The 21775-nt window shown below is 40.2% G+C and overlaps 1 protein-coding gene, 1 non-coding gene and 1 pseudogene across 4 annotated transcripts in view; all 3 read right to left on the bottom strand.

Annotated features, from left to right (window-relative positions):
- The window catches only part of LOC148110411 (ubiquitin-like modifier-activating enzyme 5 pseudogene), a 37892-nt pseudogene extending 16199 nt beyond the window's left edge, over positions 1–21693 (bottom strand).
- Positions 1–21775, bottom strand: part of CDK6 (cyclin dependent kinase 6) — a 240637-nt gene that overhangs the window by 193169 nt on the left and 25693 nt on the right. The window lies entirely within an intron of this gene.
- On the bottom strand, positions 8648–8750 carry LOC123789731 (U6 spliceosomal RNA). Its single transcript, XR_006778891.1, has one exon. It is a non-coding gene; the product is annotated as a U6 spliceosomal RNA (small nuclear RNA).

The raw sequence follows: 21775 nt of genomic DNA, 5'->3' as shown, positions 1-21775 counted from the left end.
ACGGAGAGGAGAGTACAGATTCCAGAAATATTTAGGAGGTTGAATTGGCAGGACTTGCTAAGTGTCTGAATGTGGCGGGGGTGGAGGGATGAGGAAGGAGGGGAAGCCAAGGATGACTCATAGGCTTTTGACTTTGGGGACTTGGTGCCACCCCATGAGATACAGCACTGTTCCCAGACCCTTGGTTTTCAGGGAACTGTAAAATTTCCAACAAATTTTGGGCTCTGACAGAATGTTGTCAACTAAAGACATAAATATACCCTACCATCTACTATCAACATCATTTCATTAGAAAAAGCACATTGTAACACCCAAAATGTAAACAGATTTAGCTTTCTGAAAAATTCACCACAGGGCCCTTATTTTTCTAATTTCATCACAGATGATAGAAAATTGGTACCAGGCCTCAGACCAAAACTGGGAAGCCCTGAGATGGAGATAGAGCAGAAGTCCATTCAGCAATAAGATGATGAGCTGAAGGCAGAGGAATATATAGTCCCTGCCCTCGCTAATTCTCCAGCCCTAAAGAGATGTCTATCTCCTATATATTAAGGGTTACAAAAGAGTTCAGAAGTTATGGAAGCCCTGCAGAAGAGGCACTGAAATGTGCCTGGAGGGGATATAGCTGGGGCGCAGAATCTCAAAGGATGATCTGGAATTTGCCAGATAAACAAGGGAAGTTTGGCATGGTCCGGGCAGAAGGAACAGCATGTCCAAAGGTATGTAGGTATGCAGGAAAATTCATATTTGGGGAATTGCGGATAGTTTGGCATAATGTGGTGATTATCTTGGAAAATGGCAAGAGAAGAGCTGGAAAAGTACACAGAAGTGAAATTACGAAGGGGTTGCTAATCCAGGCTAGGAAGTCTGGAAATTATCTTAGGAGCACTGGGGAAGAACCAAAGGATGTTACAGTAGGCAATGCCATGGCCAGATTCACCACTTGGAAATACCACTCTGACTGCAGAACAGAAGTTGGACTGTAGGGGATAAAACTGGAGGCGAGGAAAACAAGTTGGAAGTGTCTGCAAAAGCCCAGGTAAGAAATACAGATAAATTAAGGCAAGAGAAGCAGTAAAGAGAGAGATGAATACAATCAACAAATATCTCCTGAGCTCCTACTCTCTTCCGGGGATATCAGTGTCAATGAGACAAGATCCCTGCTCCCTTAGAGCTTATTTTCTATTGATGTTCAACAAAAAGAGAATCATACTTCACACAAACATTTTGCAATTAAAAAATTTCACCATGTATCAAATGCTTTCACAAGTCTCTATATATGTATGTTCCTACATGATAAAACCATTTTTAAATTGTACTAAATCTACATAACTTATTAAACCATTTCCCTATTCTGGTAACATTGGCTCATTACCTTATGATAAATTCCTGTAAGTGATGCTGCAAAAATCAAGAGTTATATACTTTTCTGAATCAAAATATATATACTTTTAAAAAGTTCTTGATCCAGGGGTGCCTGGGTGGCACAGTCAGGTAAGTGTCTGACTCTTGGTTTCAGCCCAGGTTGTGATCTTGGGGTCCTGGGATCAAGCCCTGTGTTGGGTTCCATGCCCTGCATGGAGTCTGCTTGGGATTCTCCCCCCATTCTCCCTCTGCTCCTCCCCACTGCATGCATGTGCACTCTCTCTCTCAAAAAAATAAATCTTTTTTTAAAAAGTTCTTGATCCAAACGGCTTTATAGAAGACTGCATCAATTTATACTCCCACAGTAATATCTAGGAGGTAGAATCCCTAGGATTTGGTGGTCAACCAGGATGTAAAAGTTGAAAGAAGGGAAGATTAGAATGATTTTCAGAGTGCTGGTTTAGGCAACAACGTAGATAGTGGTGCTATTTCCAAACAGTAGAAGAAAAGAAGAAAAGAGAAAAGAAGATACGAGGAGTAATTAATGAGTTCTTTCCAGAAGAGATGGATTTGAGATGTTTATGACACTCAGGTGGTAATGTCCAAGGAACAACTGTAAACACATACTTGGAACTTTGGATACAGGTCAAGTAATAGTTTGGAAAGTTATTAGCAGAGGAGTGAGACCGAATCTCGGGGACTACAACATGCAAGAAGAAGAACAGCAGCCCTGAACGAATTAGAGATGAGCAAGAAAACAGCAGAGAAAATGTCACAAAAAACGAGGGAATTAAGAAAATAATTTTACTTACAATAGCATCAAAAAAAAACCACAACCAAAATATTTAGGAATAAATTTAAGAGAAGTTCACTGTACACTGAAAACCACAAAACAATGTTAAAAGAAATTAAAGAGGATCTACATAAATGGAAAGACATCTGTATTCATGGATGAGAGGGACTTGATATTGTTAAGAGGCAGTACTCCCAAAACTGATCTGTAGCTTCAATGCAATCCGTATCAAAATCCCAGGCTTTTAGCAGAAATTGACAAGCTGACCCTAAAATGCAAGGGGCTCAGAATAGCCAAAATAATCTTTTTGAAAAAGAAAAAGTTGGAGGACTTCTAAATTTTAAAACTTATTATACGCTATAGTATTCAAGACAGTGTGGTACTAGCATACAGATACATATACAGAGCAATGGAATAGAACAAAGAGTCTAGAAATTAACTCTCGTGTTTATGCTCAACCGATTTTCAACAAGCGTGTCAAAAAGTTGGGGAAAGAATAGACTCTTCAACAAATGATGCCAGAATAACTGGCTATTCACACGTAAAATACTGAAGTTGGACCCCTACCTCACAACATACATAAAAATAACTCAAAATGGATCATAAGCCTAACTGTGAGAGCTAAAAACTATAGAACTCTTAGAAAACAACATAAGAGTAAATCTTTATGACCTTGAGTTAGGCAGTGATATCTTAGATGTGACACCAAAGGCACAAACAATAGAAGAAAGAATAGATAAATTGGATTCATCAAAATTAAAGCCATTTGTGCTATAAAGGACATCACCAAGGAAATAAAAAGACAACCCAAAGAATGGGACAAACTATTTGCAAATCCTATATCTGGTAAGAGAATTGCGACCAAAATATATTTAAAAACTCTTTCAACTCAAAAATCAAAAGACAACCGAACTTAAAAATGGGCAAAGGTTGTCAAATATACCTCAGTAAAGCTGAAAATAAAACAAAATAAAGTAAAATAAAAACGGGCACAGGATTTGAATAGACATTTCTCTAAAGACAGAATAAGGGCCAAAAAGCCCAGGAGAAGATGTTCACACATCATTAGTCATTAAAAAAATGCAAGGCAAAACCATGAGATACCACTTCATATATACCAAGATTGCTAAAATTAAAAAGATAATAAAAATATTGGCAAAGATGTAGAGAAAGTGGAACCCTCCCATAGTGCTACATTAGGGATATAATTAGGTGCAGCCACTCTGCAAAATTTGGCAGTTCCTCAAACTGTTAGGCATAGAGTTACCATATGATCTAGCAATTCTACTCCTCCATATATGCCTAAGAGAAATGAAAACATATGTCCACACAACAACTAGTATAGGAATGTTCACAGCTCCATTATTCATAATAGCCAACAACTGGAAACAAGGCAAAGTCCATCAGCTGATGAATGAATAAACAAAATATGTAATACCATATGGTGGAATATCATTCAGTCACAAAAAAGAAGGAAGGATTGATACATGCTACAATGTGGATAACTCTTGGAAACATTATGCTAAGGGAAAGAAGCTGGTCATAAGACTATATACTGAATGATTCCATTCATATGAAATGGCTAGAATAGGCAAATCTCTAAGAACAGAAAGTAAATTAGAGGTTGCCTAGGGTGAGTGGTAGCAAGGAGATGGAAGAAATGGGGACTGACTGCTAATAGAGATGAGATTTCTTTTAGGGGTTAGGAAAATGTTCTAAAATTAGATTATGGTGAGCACAACTCTGTAAATATACTAAAATCACTGAATCACCCACTTCAAATGAGTAAACTGTATGGCATATCAATTATGTGTCAAAAAGCTATTTGAAAAAGAAAAAATAAGGGAAGAGACTATCTCCAAAAGAGAGGAGTAGTCAATGCCTTGTGTAACAAGGCAAAAAAGTATATTCTGCTCTTTAAAATACTTCCATTATTGTTTCTTGCCCACAGGACAAAGCAGCAGTACAAAAATCTAACATTTATTGAGCGCTTACTATATGCCAGCCATGGTACTAAGAACTTTATTGGAAATAAATAAATAAATAAATTTTAAAAAAAGAACTTTATCTGTGTCTATCTATTTAAACCTCTTAACCCTATAAAGTAGGCATCATCCTCTCTTTACAGATGAAAAGAACTAAGGCTGGAAGATTCAGAGATTGCCTAGGGTCATAAAGCTTACAAATGAAAGGGCCAAAATCTGAACTCAGATAATCAGGCAGAGAACGCAGACTCTTAACCACCGCAACCTCCATTCCATGGCTTACTAAGGCCCTCCCGATCTGTTCCCAATAACCAATCCATTCTCATCATTTTTTAAAAAATTTTATTTATTTGAGAGAGAGAGAGAGAGCAGAGCGCGCGAGAGAAAGCACATGAGTGGGGGGGAGGGGGTAGAGGGAGAAGCAGACTACTCGCTGAGCAGGGAGCCCAACTCGGGGCTCGATCCCAGCACCCTGGGATCATGACCTGAGCTGAAGGTAGATGCTTAACTGACGAAGTCACTCAGACGCCCCTCATTTTCATCTTTTAACTAGATTCTATCCATCCTGAAATACTTGCAGTTCTGAAATGTGCGTGGTTTTTGCTCTGTGCCTGAACACAAACTGATACCTCTGTGTCCAAAGCTGTCCTCCTCTCTGCCCACCTAGTGACTTCCTGTTCATCTGCAAAGACTGCTCAGGCGTGAGCATCCTCTGTGATCCTCACACGTCTCCCTTCTCCCTTCCCATGTCCGGAGCCAGACTCCTATGTGTTAGCACAACGTACTTGACTCATTGGAGGCGCTCAGCCTCCATCACTGAATGAATAAATAAATGAATAAAAATATTCAATTGTCCTATAAAAGAGCACACTGTATTTTTGGAAATAGCCTGAGCCAAGTCTGATAAATTAAGTGGGGGATCAGGCTGAGTAATATTCTTTTGGGTCCAAAAAGAGGTGTGATAATAAAGTAAAGATGTTGATTTTGGGGTTTGGCTCATAAAACATTTCTGAAGACAATTCCAAAAGAGTCTGAAAATGTTTTGCTCAATTAGAACAGAGCTAGAAAAACTGGACTGCCTCCCGTGGGACAAGATTTATTTGGTCATATAAGTTCTAGCATGGTGTTTTTCATTTTTTTCTTTGTCTCATTATTTTCAAGTCACACAGTATAAGGCAATTGCACTTTTATTAAATATATTTCATTTCCTAAACAGTAAGCCACGAAGTAAGTTATCCCCATTTCCCCCCGCATGCTTTCTTTCCTCGGTAACTATCTTGACATGCTAAAGAAATATTTTATCATCAGAGGGTGATTTTGCTTATTTCCAAAAGAGGGAAACAATTTGCTACTCTTTAATATAAATCTCCCCTTAACTCCAAGGAATGTCTTGCTCATGAAAGGAAAAACAAGGTCCAGAATCTATTAACTTGTGATCCATCGCCTTCAAAGCAATTTACATTCAGTATACATTTGAGTTCATTTAGCTATTAGAGTAAAGCCTAAATCCCCTGTGTATTTGCCAGTACAAAAAGAGACTTCGGCCAAAACTAGGTCACAAAATGTTTTAAAATGACAACATGTTTCACTCTTCCAACAGTTTGAGAAATTTCCAAGGAACTACAGAAAGAGAGCTTCCTCAAACAAACAACTTCTATATCCTCAATCACATCCGAGATAAGCCCTGCCCCAATCCGGAGTCAGAGCAGGACGAAAACAATAAAAGAGACCTAACCTGCGCCACAGCACACATCTGATCTTTCTGTTTCTTCGACGTCTCAATCTTGACACACCAATAAACCCATCCGTGATTCCGTCCAATTCTCTAAGCACAACTACCCATATATTTTAATGTAACCAGTTTCTCTTGTGTCAGAATTTTATAGATTTTTACATTATGCATATGGAAGTAGTATATACAAAGGTTAGAGCTCAGCACTGGCCTGCTAAACCCGAATCTGCTAACGTCAGTACGAGAGTTTCCTGGCTGCTAATAGGATATCACTTAAAATATTTCCATTTTGTTGGGTAATGAACAATAGTTTTGAAAAATATGACCTTGGGAATGGACAATACTTATACAACTCCTAAAAGGTTACAGACATGTGGATATTTAATCACTGCCCTCTCGGCTTCTATTTCTTTGTTAAAAGTAAAACCAAAAAGCAAAACTGGCTACATAGCCCCCTTTAACTAACAGAGAAATGAGCAGATAACAAGTTGCTCTATGACGTCACCGTTTTTACCGACCTGATCTGACGTGCTGAAAGGACAATACCCCCGATAGCTCACACAGTCTCTTCTCAGTCTTTCTATTCATCCTTACAGAATAACCTGAGAGATAATCATATTTTGCAAGTAACTAAACGTTTAAATATTATTTACTGTATTTTATCGTTTCTGACCTCCTTCTTTGATATTTCACTTCTCTTTTCTTTGTTTTTCAGAAACATCATCTATTTCCCTTTCAGAATTAGAATAGCAGTTTCTTAAAGAAAAACTGAGTTGGTAAGGGTAGGACATTTCCCCCTTAATACATATTATTTTTTAGATACTCGAAAGGAATTCATCCATGGAAATTCTAAAACAGGAAAGTATAGAATTTATAATTTAGTACTTGTTAACCATAGAGGTAAATAAAATACTAGAGAACTCTAAAATACTTCACTTAAATACTAGTTACACATTTTTCAAATACCACTATTACATGATATGCCAAAAAGTTATCTGTCGGAGGTTAGTTTTCAGTCAGGGATCTCAGTTTAATGAAGAGACACAAAAGTATGCCTAAGTAGGACGTGGGACAGAAAACATGTTAGCCCCTGAATCAAATGAGGGAACAACTCTGAGAGAGAAGTAGGGAAAATCAAAACGTAAGTGATGAGGATGAACTGCCAACAGCAAAGACCCAAGAGACTAGGAGCGCTTCAAATCTAAGGGACAGGACTGTGACGGCAACTAGCAGAGCACAGTGTCATCAAGTCAACTTACTTTCGCAGAAAGCCTCTATTTCATCTTTACAAAAGCAAACTCTGGAGAAGACCCAATTTGGCAGTGTGGCTCGGACCCTGTCACAGGTGAGGGAGTTTGTGTGACAAACAGAACTTCCTCCCCTACAGTCACAACGGGTGCGCTGAGCACAGGGTCGGAAGCCATCAGACGTTAAGATCATCAGCAGACTCCCCATCGGGGCTCCACACGCACGGTGCGACTGTCCCACTATAATCTGGCTCTCCCACAGATAAGCACGCAGGGAAGGCAATGCCTTGGTTGGCAGATCTGAGCACACTCGAGAAGTACAGCTTTTATTGGAAAAGAGTAAATTAATGTTTTGGTTCAAACCTCGGTTTCTTATGAGGTTGGCATGAACCTGTCATCCCTGGACTCTCAATCCCTCTAGGTATACTAATAAAATTGGGCTTCCAGCCTTTAATGCCAGGCAGATCCTGGAACATGGCAACCACACCACAGAATTGGCTCCCTGTCTATGGGCAGCCAGCCATCATTCTGACTGACTCCTGAAAAGGCAACAGTGGTTACCTTGACCTTGAGACATACTTTTTCTTCGCACTGTAACAGAAGGTTTCTGCATTTCGATTTCTAATTCATGCAACTTTTAAACTGTAAGAATAAAGACAATACCCCAGCACGTATTTACTCAGGTCTGCTAGAAGAACTTCAAAAGCGACCATCTCTTTGGGGGGCAGATAAGAGCACATTTGAGAAGGCTAATTCTTAGACCTTGTTTATACTGAAATGTTTTAATTATGAATTGCCTCATGGGGTGGGAAATGCTGGAGGGTGAGGACCAAATAATATAAAGTCCCTTGTGAGCCTTGACAAACACCTCTTCCTTAGCCTCCACTGAGAATCAGCCAATTAATCAAAGGTTCTTGGGCACCTTGGATGTGCCAACACTGGAGATAGGGCAGTTAGCAAAACTGTCCCCACATTATTGGAATCGCTATTCTGGGGAGCCGCTACTTCCTTCTGGGGTGTGCTGGGGTAGAAGTAAGATTGAAAATGACTCTTCCTGGGTGAGATTCGACTTTTCAAGTGAATTTTGTCAACGCAGTTACAGAGAATTTTGTTCCTGGCTTTAAACTCTTCAAAACACAAATCTGTTCTATTCATCTGATGTAAGACTAAACAAAAGCATTCATTAATAAAAAGCAGAGAAGACATAATGCCAAAATCTTTGTATATTTTAGCGCATAATACATTTATCTTTTTCCAGGCAAATGGCAGGCAACTTGTTTCTAATTCAAAGAAAGATAATGGAAAGAACTGTTTACAGTAGAACAATCTTCAATAATTCAGAGCTTGATGATCTAATGAAATTACTTTAAAATGTCAAATGTCAGGATGCTGTATCAAATCTCCTCTTTTGCATTTCAACTCTAAGTTAACATTTTGAGGAAACAGGAATTCAACAAATAGTAACTGTTTTAAGCAAGACTCACCCAACTTTTACTAAGCCCTAGTTAAGTGCATTAATTTTTTTTTTAATATGGAATGCTTCACGAATTTGTGTGTCACCCTTTCACAAGGGCCATGCTAATCTTTCTATCATTCCAATTTTAGTATATGTGCTGCTGAATGAGCATAAATTTTGCCAGGCTGGCTATGTAAGAGCTCTTTTATGAAAAGTTCTTAAAAATACTTTATAGATATAAAGTATGTCACCCTGATTTTTAAAAATATCACACCCAATTTTTAAGTGTCTACACATAAGTTAATTAATCCACTCTTAGTATATGCCAAAAAATGATCTGTGTGTGTGTGTATAGCTTTTAAACAATAAACAAAGAACACAAAACAAGGAAACTACTTACTTGAAGGTAAACTCAGCAGGGCTGCTGTAAAGATGAAACCATTCATGACGGGCAAAATCGGGTGTGGGACATGTCAAGTGTTCAATTAAAGATTAGTTGGAAGATGATGATGATGATGAGTATGACTTATTCTTAAGAATTTTAGTTTTTATTTCATTTATTAGAACAATTTTTTTTTTAAGCATAAGGCTTCTCTTGAGGCATACCTTTAGCACATGATAAAGCCTTCATTTGTAGGTGAATGAAGGACACTCTCTCTATGCCTAAGGGACTTCAGGGGTGTTAATCACTTTAGATTCCTCCACCTGTTCAGGTCCCTCTTAGAGCCAATTTCTCCACTTCCCGGTCTTCAACCTGTGGCTCTTCTTCCTTCACCTTCTCTAACTCCGGACACTTCCTTCAGGCTTCACTTAGGGCTCCCAATTCCTCCCTGCTCTCTGCATATGGTCTTTTCTCGTAACAGAAGAAAATCAAAGCCATTTGCCTCATCCCCAGGTCTTCTGTCCCTCATGTTTCACAGGAAAGTATTCTCCTCTTCAAGAAGAGGTGTCCCCCACCAACTGTGCCCTCCACCCTCTGCTAAGTTCTTATTTCATCAACTTTTACTTTTTTTTAAGTATTTATTTATTTATTTATTTATTTGAAAGAGAGAGAGCGCACGCACGCACACACGGAGAAGTTAAGGGAGAAGCAGGTGCCCCACTGAGCAGGGAGCCCGGTGCAGGGCTCGATCCCAGGACCCTGGGATCATGACCTGAGCAGAACGCAGACACTTAACCAACTGAGCCACCCAGGCGCCCCTCAGTTTTTACTCTTTATCATTCCTCTCCAATCTCTCCTCTGCATCTACAAACACACTCATATTTCCTTTGTATCATGACACCAAAAATGTTAAACCACTTTTATTTCAACCTGATTGTCATTCTACCAACATTCCATCCCCTCAATTTATGTAACGATAGTCTACTCTCGGTGCTACACTTTCCCATTCCTTTGTTATCTGTGACCTGGCTTCCCTCTCCACCCTTCAGCAAAATCTGTCTCTCAAAGAGATACTGGTAACTTCCCGCTACTAAATGTAGTCTCTTCAACCTCTTGGCAGCACCTGAGATACCTGAATGAAATGCCTCCCTCTCCTTGAAACTCTTCCCCTCCCAAGACTTCTCTAAATTCTCTTGCATTTCTCCCTCTCTGGTCTCTGCCTTCTTCTCTGACGCTTTTTTCTCCTTCGATCCTAAATGCAGGTAATCTCGAGGTTCCATTCTCAGTTTTACTTTTTCCCTCAACACATGGGTGCTCTTGCTCAGTCACTAATTTAATATGTAGCGTCCAATTTGACAGGGACCTTACGGATCTATTACAGACAGCAACTGTTTCTGAGGCATGATTTGAAAACACCTGTGCTTGTGAAAACTGGTGTGTGTTAACAAGTCATTTTAACTGGTGACACAAGCCTAGTCAGCACACTCAGTTTCCACATGGGGCGTTTGTGGGTTCCTCCTTGCGGTGGGACACACTGTATGCAATACGGTATTCCAAATGTGGGACTCAAAAAGATCTAGGTCTCCTTTAAGAATGTCACAGGTTTTCTGGACTCCTCTCTGGATCTTGCAATTTCCGGTACTTCAACTATAACTCTGCCTCGGCTACTTCCTGAGAGCACATATAACTCAACGCATTCTAAACAGATCTCACTGGTGTCCCTCAAACCCGCTTCCTTCTCTCCTAGGAGTCCTACTTCTAACAGTTGAACCACCGTTCTCTCACTCAGGTTAACCAACCCCAATTCATCTTGCTGACTCTATGGCCCTGCTCACCCACACACCCAACCAGCTACCCAGACTGGCCAATTCTTGTACTCAACTCTCTCATACTTAACCTTTCCTCTCATTTCGAGGAAACTATTCCAAAATAGGCCACCATTTTTTTCTCTCTCTCCCTAAGAAATGGTCCATCTCCTAACTAGTTTGCTTGTCTCTAGATTCGACTTCAACCTGGTCTATTCTGATATTCTATTATTCCCACCACTTGTGCATATCTCTACTACTTCCCTTCCCCTCTCACTTTGGTCAACTCAACACCTCAGACTTCTCCGCCAGGCAGCATAGGCCATTCATCTCCACTTGTGTGATTCTGCTCATTGTCTACCTCCTTCTGTGGAGTCTAACTTCCCTGCTCCCACAGGTTAAACAATTTCTTCTTCTGAGGTAGCCTAGAATTGTATCTCTGACTCTGAATGGTCCATATTGCTTTATTCTTTGTATTATAGTAATTTACATGGGTCCCTTCTCTCTTTCCTCCTGCTAGGTCATAAACTCATTGAAAATAGCGACCGTTAATACACTTTTTGATTCCCCCCTGTACCTATTACTTATAGTAAGTGCCTTGTACTCAGGAAGCGCTCAGTTAACCTCTGCTAGGTGGGAAGTCATCTAAGGCACTATTTCATGAACGTATCCCATGTCACACACTGCTAGTCGCTGTAAGCAACATTAATTCTGGGAATGAGATCCAAACTGTAACTGGATGCCTTAGCATCTTTGGGTCCATCCAAAAATCATCTTCAAATCAGGCAATCCTGATAGCCATGTTCTAGAATAGGCCCCCGTGGAAACCGGAATATGCCAGAACCAACTTCCCAGTCTCTTCAGAATAGAGACACCACAAAAGCAAGCTTCATTTCTTGGGATCTTGTAACATCCCCAATCTTGTGAGTACCCGAATTGCCACTTTAGGAAAAAGGAGGAAATTTCAAGTTTCCATTTAATTTTCCATACACCACACAGGAAAGAGTCATCCTTTCATTCAGAGCCCAATAACTTACTAAATGGTAGACTAAAAACCTTAATAAAGCTTTCAAATGTGTTTTACCTCTACAAACAGCAAATGTATGGAAGCATCTAGCTTAACCCTAATTGTGTGAAAAACTCTGCACCAGCAGTAGTGTATTAAAATGTTTTCTTTATACTTAAGTATAAACACATAGAAGAAAATGGGCAAAATTTTCAAAATTAGCTAACAATGACATTTTAAAATCAGTTGTAAATTTTATTTGACTCTTTTTATTTTGTTTGGAGGTGGGGACAACTTTTACTTATAACAGGAATTCCTTTCTTTCTTTAAACACTGGGAGTGAGCCTTTGTAGAAAAGGATTATTTCTTTAGTTCCTAAGAAACAAACTGGAATAATTTAAGCCTTCAAAATTTCTCTCCTAAAAGACTGCACAATGTCTCTCTCTTTTTCTTTTTCTTTTTTTTTTTACTATTTCATACTAAAATTATAGGAACATAGAATTTTAAAGCCCAAAGTCATCAAGCTTTAGTCCTCCTTTTTGAAAATGAGGAAACTGGGGGTGGGGGGGGCACGGTAAGCTGACCCGCCTAGGATCCCTCTGTGAACTGTCCTCCCCACTGTACCATTCTGCCACTGAATGCAGCAAAATTACCTCCCAAAGTTAATTTCAGGAGGGAAAGCATATTCTTATACCTTAAAAATTATCAAGTATTCTTCAAGGAAGCTTTAAAAATGTTTGGAAAAACAGAAGGATGCATGTTTCAGTGTTCTAACATAGCCATCAAACCTTTTGGAGGAATTCCAGCCTATTAAAAATGTAACCTTCAAAAATGTAATATTCAAATACATCTTTCTGGGTTAGCAAAGTCCTCTCATGTTCTAAACTCACGGAAAGGTGCATTCAGCTTTAAGAGAATTCTCTCAACTTATTGTCCCCTCCTCCCAAAGTCATGGCCAAAGACAAAAAGCACCCGTTTATTACATAAGCAGCTATCACACATCTTTTTAACTGTCAGACCATTCTGGTTTATGTACATAGCTGCAGTCCCCACTGTTTAGGAGTTTATAATATATAATCGTTTCTTCCATATAAAAGTAGGCACTGCTTTTTTGCTTGTTCTCATTCCTTTAGGTGGTAAAGGACGTTCATGGTGGTGTCCACACAAGGCTGTGGATTGAGGTGTCTCAACGGGGGGCACTATTCACATTTGAGGCCAGACAACTCTTTTTTGTGGGGAACTTCCCTGTGCATTTAGCGTGTTTAGCTGTGTACTTGGCCTCTACCCAGTAGATACCAGCAGTATCCTTCCAACTGTCGACCAAAAAATATCTGCAGACATTGCCAAATGTCCTCTGGGGGCAAAATCTCCCTCTGTTGAGAAACTACTGCTATTGAGGGGTAGTGTTCACTTCTGCGTATGTTCTGACGCTATTCCTAAAACCTACCGTTCCCATGGAACCCGGTGTTAGGATGACCTGTAGTAATTAATCTTTTCAAGGTTTTTTTATACCCCATCATTTGACTGCCTTTGTGTATATTATTTTGATGTAATTTCTAAAGAAATAGAATATCTCACATAACCCACCAAACAACGGGCATTTATTAAGCACTTGTAGTATGCTCAGCAGCATGCTAACCACCAAAGAAGAAGTCGTGAGCTCTATTCACGAAGATCTTTCATTACAGTTGAGGGAAGGAGACATGCACACGTGACATAAGCACGGGCCCCGCAGGACAAGCTAGAACACAGAGTTAAACCAGGGGAGACAAACTTAATTGTCAACGGAAGCACTCACGCTTCCAGAAATGCTCTTAATGGAGCTGATGAGATCAGAGCCTAACCTTTGAAGACAAGTGCATATCGAACAGGCAAACCTCTCGGACTTGGTTAATACCAGACCATGTCAAGTAGAAGGGAAACTAATCTTCTAGGGTCAAGTCTAGATGAAGAGAAAACAGGTAAAGCCTCATCTGTCTATGGATGCCATCTACTACATTCGTAAACTTCAGAATCATTCACTTCAATTCATTTCAAAAGTTCTTCTCCCCTGGTTATTTTATTTAATCCCCGCATATGTGTTAATGACATTGTACAGATAGAGGCATTAGAAGGCAAACCATAAAACCTGATAGACCAGCCACTGTGACATACGTAAAGACAACAGAGAACAGACGGGAGGCGATGCACCCCGAAGCTGGAGGGGGCTCTAATCAGAGGTGTCAGTTGTCTGGAACTACCTCACACTTTCTCCACTGGAGGATGAGTGTATCCTCTTGTAAGGAAGGGTCAACAGAGTCATCCCTACTTCCTTAGTCTTTTTTCAAAAAGCTCTGATTCCCTAGCAGGGATAAAATAAAACTAATGAAAATTCAATAAATGAACAAATGCAACGACATTTACTTCCTGCCCTTCATCGTGGATTCCAGTCCCAAACTAAACTCCCAAATTTTCCCAAATCCCAAACTTCCCAGTTGACCTTAGCTCTGTCCATCCCAGCCATCTGCTCTTATTCCCAATTAAACAATTAAGGACGAAAGTTATCCCTACTCTGGGTTTTCCCCATCTCACGCATTGATGGTAAAGTACTAACATCCGAGTGCTGACTGTAGGAATGTTAACCTTATTAATGCTAGACAGTGTTGGGCCTCTTTGTTTCGCCCAGTTTATACCACAGACTTTACTACCTTCTGCCTCCTACAAACTGATGTTAACCAGCGCCTTTCTGTAATGCAGGCCTTCGGAGCCTCAGCACAATCCACGTTTTGCATTGTCTTTGCAGTACGGAGCTGTCCGTGCCTCGTGGGATGTTTAACAGCATCCATGACCTTCACCTATTAGATGCCAGTAGCAGTACCCTTCCCCAGCTATGACAAAGAAAATGCATCCAGAGATTGCCAAATATCCCCCCCCCCCAGAGGTAAAACCGCTCCCAGCGGAAGACCACTGCTATAACGTGATCTTGGGGAAGAAATGCCGGTCAAGCAGTGCTTGTATAAATAATCCCGGTTCAAAAACTGAACAAATGAGTATGAGCAGCTCCGAAAGTCTATAATTTCTTCAACTCTAAAAAACATATGGCCCTTTCTCTCAACGCAAGGGTGCTTGAAGCCCCAGTGGAAGAGAACTGGTCATATAACCAGTGCTCCCAACGTAGGCACCAACAGAGTGGCAGGGCTAAACCTGGGAGGAGTGGGAAGCTGATCTGTGGAGCTGCCTGCCGGTCCAGCATCACCGCCATGTTGCCCCTTCTCTGGGCTCAAGTCATCCAGGATCTGAAGAGATGTTGCTCATTTGGGTGTGTTGCTAAAAGCATTCATCATTAAGTTAATTATACATAAGGTGTCTTCTAGTCATCATAAGCCACACAGCATTTCTGTTCAATGGTTTAAAATAAAAATCCGTCTTCTGTAATGATGTTCCAATTTTTCAATCTGAAGAGCATGACTTTCCCGCCAAAATGAGTATGCTCTATGATTGCTGTGGCCAGGAACTGATGATGTTCATCCAGGCAACCTACTCTCCACGAGCATTTTCAGTGCTCTCAAGGTGAAACTTCTTCAAGTTTCTGTGACTAAAAGCTACCGTCAGTGTCAGCATGCAACTGTAAACCTGTTTAGGAACACATATATGGCTTTGAAACGCTTAGTCAAACTTCAAAACGATATAAGAATTATCCTAAAGCTGCATTTTCATGACAAACACGGTACTTTACGTCTTAAAGACTCAGACCTTAGCTAGAACAACAATCAAATGCCAACCAACGTTCTTCACCATGTGAAACCAGGGTGAAAATCCAGTCTTGCCCAGATTAGGGCTTGTTTCCCCCACACCATGCCTCAGCCTCTCTGAAATATGAACTAAGAACCAGTGTTTGTATGCGGGTCTGGGCACCACACCAAAAACCTCACACGGACCCAGAGCTGTGAAGACCACCCTGGGCCTGTGGATGTGGAGGTTATGAGGAAGCCCTGGGTATGAAGACACACAGGAAGCCGTGAGGATAAACCCTGCACGGTGGTGCAAGACAGACCACAGGCACTCCTTATAGGGTCCTGGAGTCCAGAACCCCGGTCCCAAGAAGACAAATGTGCAAAGATTCTCATGAAGGGCTTGTGCATTGACAGTAACATCCTTCTTTCTTGAGCTAGCTTTAGTGCGCCTCTATTATTTCTATTCCTAACACTGAGCCTGCTGGCTGTATCACGAACTGCTGCCTGGCTCTCATCAGGTGACCAAACGTCATTTAAAAATTTATCTTCCTGTGAGAAAGGGGGAAATAAAATTCTGGGCTTGGATAGAGCTGATGGCTCCACAACAATGTGGATGTATTTAATGCCACTGACTTGTACGCTTGAAAATGGTTAAAATGATCACTTTTAGGTGATGCATATTTTACTAAAAAAAAAAAAAGTTAAAAAAACCTAACTTCCTGACAAAGGTATAATTACAATATCTTATCTACAGAAGCTTCATATCCTCACATCAAGTAAAACTAGACAGAGATTTCCCCTCACAAAATATATACAAAATGTCTTCTAGGGGCGCCTGGGTGGCTCAGCTGGTTGAGCATCAGACTCCTGATTTCGGCTCAGGTCATGATCTCAGGGTTGTGGGATCCAGCCCTGCACTGGGCTCTACGCTCAGCACGGAGTCGGCTTGAGTTTCTCTCCCTCTGCCCCTGCTCGTACACACGTACTTTCTCACTCTCTCTCAAATAAATCTTTAAAATATATATGTGTATATATCTCTCCTCCAAACCCCCACCAAATTTAGCAATGTACTTTGAGAATGTATCTAGGACTGTTTAAAATGTCCCTTTAAAAAATAAACAATGGTGGACTTTTTTTTTAAATAAATTTTTACCTATTTATTATTTAAGAGAGAGAGAGTGTATTCGAGAGAGCACGAGCAGGGGGAGCAGCAGAGGGAGAGGGAGAAGACTCTCCACTGAGCAGAGAGCCCGACACGGGGCTCGATCCCAGGATTCCAGGATCATGACCCGAGCTGCAGGCAGGTGCTTAACTGACTGAGTCACCCAGATGCCCCTACCATTGTAGACTTGTTAGTGATTCCCCACCACCACCATCCCTTTATTTTTATCACTATTTATCACTTGATTAGCATCTTTATAAACACATGCAATTAAGTGCAAAATGGATAATGCACATGATCCCCCATGAAGAGTGGTGGGGATGTGAAGGAGAAATGAAGAATCCAACGTCCTAAACTGATTACCACTTATCCTTCTAAAGAAGTCAGTTCATGTTTTAACATCATATGACAAGGGCTTCTCTGTAACTGGATAAGAAGCACAAGATACCCCATATAATAATGCCAATAATGAAAACCAATAGTAATTTTACAACATGTAGAACAGACCAAAAACTCTTATTTGCATGTCAGGTAGGACAACATTTTTATCCATATTTTTCTACCATAAGACCAAAAGCTGATGAATGCAAGAAGAATTTACTTTATGTTTCCCACCAAAAACATAATATGAAAAGAACAAACAAATGTGGGTTTTGGGTAACAGGTCGACGATTTAAGATAAACCACACTGAAGTTGTAGCTCTTACCAATTTTGGATCCAAACTCATTTTAATTCTTAATTACTCTCTTGCACATTTAGGTGTTTTTTCTTTCCTTCTACTTTTTTTCTTTAACGTCATTTCTGTCTTTGTCTAATCTAGGGATACTCTCTCAGAACCAGGAGTTTTCTGCCACCCTAATTTTGACATTCTCATGATATTTCAAAACTTTAAGAAAGGATTTATTTCTTTAATTTGATCTCTTCTAATTTTTTTGGTCATTCTCTACTTTATTTACCTCTATACTTCAGAATTTTCTTATACACTTGTCTTCTCCGTTTATTCTCTACCTAAACTCCCTGCTCGCCCTTCACTCCCTTCACTACTCCCATTTCAACCTCTCAAACTTTCCCTCCATAATCTCTGGATTTAAAGAGTGAAATGTTAGGGGCGCCTGGGTGGCTCAGTCAGATAAGCATCTGACTCTTGATCTGGACTCAGGTCATGACCTCAGGATTGTGAGATGGAGCCCCACATTGGGCTCCAAGCTCAGCATGGAGTCTGCTTATGATTCTCTCTCCCTCTGTCCCCCCACCAAAAAAAAAAAAAAAAAAAAGAAATTTTATATCTAACCAAGATATAACACAATAGATTTTGTTTCTTCAACAGACAAGACATAAGGCCTTCTCTCCTCTTTCATGGATAGCCAAGTCATAAAACCAAGTTAATATTTTATTAACTGCAATTCTCTCAATAGCAGGAATAGGCCATGTTCATCATAACTGCAATTGGGAAGGATTACAGTAAAGTATAAATCTTGAAATATTTTCTCAATAATCAACAAAGTATTAAATTACAAGCTTTAGTGTTCAATATATTTGTCATATTCTAATTCTTTGAAAATGGGTCTTAATGGTCAGGAGAGATGACAACTTTCAATTAACTAGGTTTTCTTTTTTTTTTAAGATTTTATTTATTTATCGACAGAGATAGAGACAGCCAGCGAGAGAGGGAACACAAGCAGGGGGAGTGGGAGAGGAAGAAGCAGACTCATAGCGGAGGAGCCTGATGTGGGGCTCGATCCCAGAACGCCGGGATCACGCCCTGAGCCGAAGGCAGACGCATAACTGCTATGCCACCCAGGCGCCCCCAATTAACTAGGTTTTCTTAACTGGAGGATTCAATTCCTCACTTAGGCAACTCAACAAAAAGACTTCCCTATAAATGCCAAACAATCACAAAAATTAGGCATCTCATATGGGGGGCCTGGGTGGCTCAGTCGGTTAAGTGTCTGCCTTCAGCTTGGTCATGATCCCAGGGTCCTGGGATGGAGCCCAACACTGGGCTCGAGACGAATCTCTCCCTCTGCCCCCACCCCCACCTTGTGCTCTCCCTTCTCTCTCAAATAAATAAAATCTTAAAAGAAGAAATCTCTTATAGTAGTTTTCTTTTTTAGTGATAAGTAGAATTTCTTGCAGAGGAATTCTCAATATGCAGAATGCTCACTAAATCAGATGAGGAAATTCAAAAGGAATCAAAATGCCAGTTTTTGTACTGTGGGCAGCACCAGAAACTTGACAGTCTTAAGCAAATGCTACCAATCCTCAGGTTCCTATAGCAGCATCTCAGAGAACACCCAAGAAAAGAAGGGGTTTCATTTGTTTTTGCCTGTACTGGTCATAATTCTCACACTCTTTGCAATGATTTGCTATGCTTCTGAACGCTCTACTCCCTAATGCTGAGTTGGCCAAATAGTCTGGTAGCAATGCTTATAGACATGTCTGAAACAAATGGCCCACACTAAGTACCTTCTAGAAAGTACATGCTCTTTAAAATAATTTACTGCTGATTGGACAGGTGTTCTGTCAGGCAAAACCTAGGTTTCTAAATTCTGCTTATTTTCTTCCATTGTTTGTTTTTTATTTTAATCATCTATGGAGTGAAATTCCATGTTCAATCTTCCAATGGTCTGAATCTCTCTGAAAATGTTATGCTTTGGAATGAAGTTCTTCATGTAATTTCTCAAGTATTTTGAGGTTGGGTGGTTAGATGAACAACCAGAACATAATCCATTTTCAGCTGGTAGGACAGTCAAATAAACAAGAATATGTTTCTGAATGAAAGACATTCAAAGGAATACATATTACTGCATACTTTCAGTACGATTATGTAACAAGACACCACTTCAAAGCTAACTTTCGTTTGGATTACATGTGCAAAAAGGTCAGGGCTATGTTTTCTGTAGGAATTTTTACTTTTGCTTACTTGGAAGCAGCTAAATGCTTGCTATTTAGGGGCCTTGTAAAGATAAAAACACATAAAGAAGTAAGAATAAATATTCATTTTAAACACACCATTATTTTTGCTTTAAGTATCTCTTCACTGTAAACTACTGCTTTAAAATTGTCTTTTTTTTTTTTTAAGATTTTTATTTTATTTATTTGACAGCGACAGCCAGCGAGAGAGGGAACACAAGCAGGGGGAGTGGGAGAGGAAGAAGCAGGTTCCCAGCGGAGGAGCCTGATGTGGGGCTCGATCCCAGAACGCTGGGATCACGTCCTGAGCCGAAGGCAGACGCTTAATGACTGCGCCACCCAGGCGCCCCTAAAATTGTCTTTAATAAGAAAAATGTATTTCTAGAGAAACTTCATGTCTGGATAACGTATAAAATAACTTTAAAACTGCTTCATAAATTTTTAAACAACTTGGCTGTCAACATGGACAAACTCTCAACCACGTCCTATAATTGATGTTATAACAGCCCAGGAAAACAGGTAAAAATTTTTCGAGGTTTTCTAAAATTGTCAAGGATTTCTGAAATGCTTCATCTCCAGATGTCTCAATACGAATAGCTTCTCAGTCTAATAATCTTGGCTAGTTCTAAACATAAAACGAATTAGTAAATACAACTTGGTTTCGCTCACAGAGTGGGCTGTGCTGGCCTGTTCGGAGAGCGATGAGGGTTCCGATGGAACAGATGCAGTTTCCCTCCCTGCTGGGCATCTGGGTCCCTAAGCCTTTCCTAAAATCAATGTAGCAAATACACTGCAACTGTGGTTTGAACTTCATTTCCTTCCACCTCTGCCCCAGTCATCGGACTGCGCAGAAACAATACAAAGAGCAGACGAATTCTATATATAACAGGACTGCCTTACGCTGAGAGGTAAGCATGTATTTACTTATTATACTCCAGAGCCAAAGCTACTTCTAATCTTAAGAACAAAAGGCATGTAATCCAACACAGAATACAATGGCTCATACCTAGTACTCTTAATTAATGTGCGAAAGAAAGGAAAGGATTTCTGATTTCAAATGTCTGATGATGAGGAAACCAAAGGTTCCCTGAAACAGTCAGTTTGGACCAAGGTCATTCGATATTATTAGCACCACGACAGAGAGAAACCAGGAAATGCTGAGTCATCAGGAGCGTAAGTGACACGCTCGTCAGCACTTCTTGTGCCAGGTTCAGAGGTGAGTGTACTTCCTTTGACCTGCCACACTCTTCCTTTTCTCACTGGCCTGGGGGGGCAAGGCCACGGAAAGCTGACTGCTACCATGGTGAGGAGCAGCATGAACCCCAACAAATGACTCTATTTAACAATCCCGATTCCATGAGCATTTGTCACTACGTAGGACTATTAAAACAAATTGTTAGCAAAATTAAATTAAAATAGAGATGGCATTTAATATGCCAAAGCGATTATTACCCCCAGTTCCTGGTAATAGGAGCCAGTTTCCTCCTTAAATAATCAGTGTGCCCTTGCCAGCATCCAGTTTACTCACATTTAATTCCCAAACAGGCATAACCAAAACAGTCCTATCCAAATGATCCCGGCATGACTCACACACCTGTAAGGACTGGACAGAAAATCCTGAGATGCGGGATATGACACCTGGAGTCGAGGTGACCTTGAACAGCCCACTTCAATTCTCTGTGTCAGTTTCATTATCTATAAATGGGAATAACAATCCCTCCCAGCTGTGAGAAAAACTCTACTTAATAGGACTTAAGGAGACAACCGCCATGGAAAAAGGAATGAGACATTCATTATTAAAAAACAGAACAAAACCAAATCTTGGTCTCAGGCTCCATGCAACTCATTAGACACGTTCAATAATTTCACTGGATTTGAATGTTTAACGTTGTCACCCAGATGAGAGTCCACACAAGAAGATGTATCTGGGAACACTAACAGTAGGACTTGGACAGTATTCAGTAGTACTGGGCTATATAAAAGTATATTTTTATTTTTTTAATTTTTTAAATAACTTTTTATTATGTTATGTTAGTCACCATACCGTACATCCTTAGTTTTTGATGTAATGTTCCATGACTCATTATTTGCGTATAATACCCAGTGCTCCATGCAATACGTGCCCTCCTTAATACCCATCACCGGCCTATCCCATTCCCCCACCCCCCTCCCCTCTGAAGCCCTCAGTTTGTTTCCCAGAGTCCATAATCTCTCG

The sequence above is a fragment of the Ursus americanus genome, chromosome 3 (genome assembly GCF_024610735.1).
Source record: "Ursus americanus isolate L20-20 chromosome 3, mUrsAme1.1.p, whole genome shotgun sequence".
NCBI lineage: Eukaryota > Metazoa > Chordata > Mammalia > Carnivora > Ursidae > Ursus > Ursus americanus.
The sequence above is the reverse complement of the archived record's forward strand: the minus strand, read 5'-3'. Positions and strand labels throughout refer to the sequence as shown.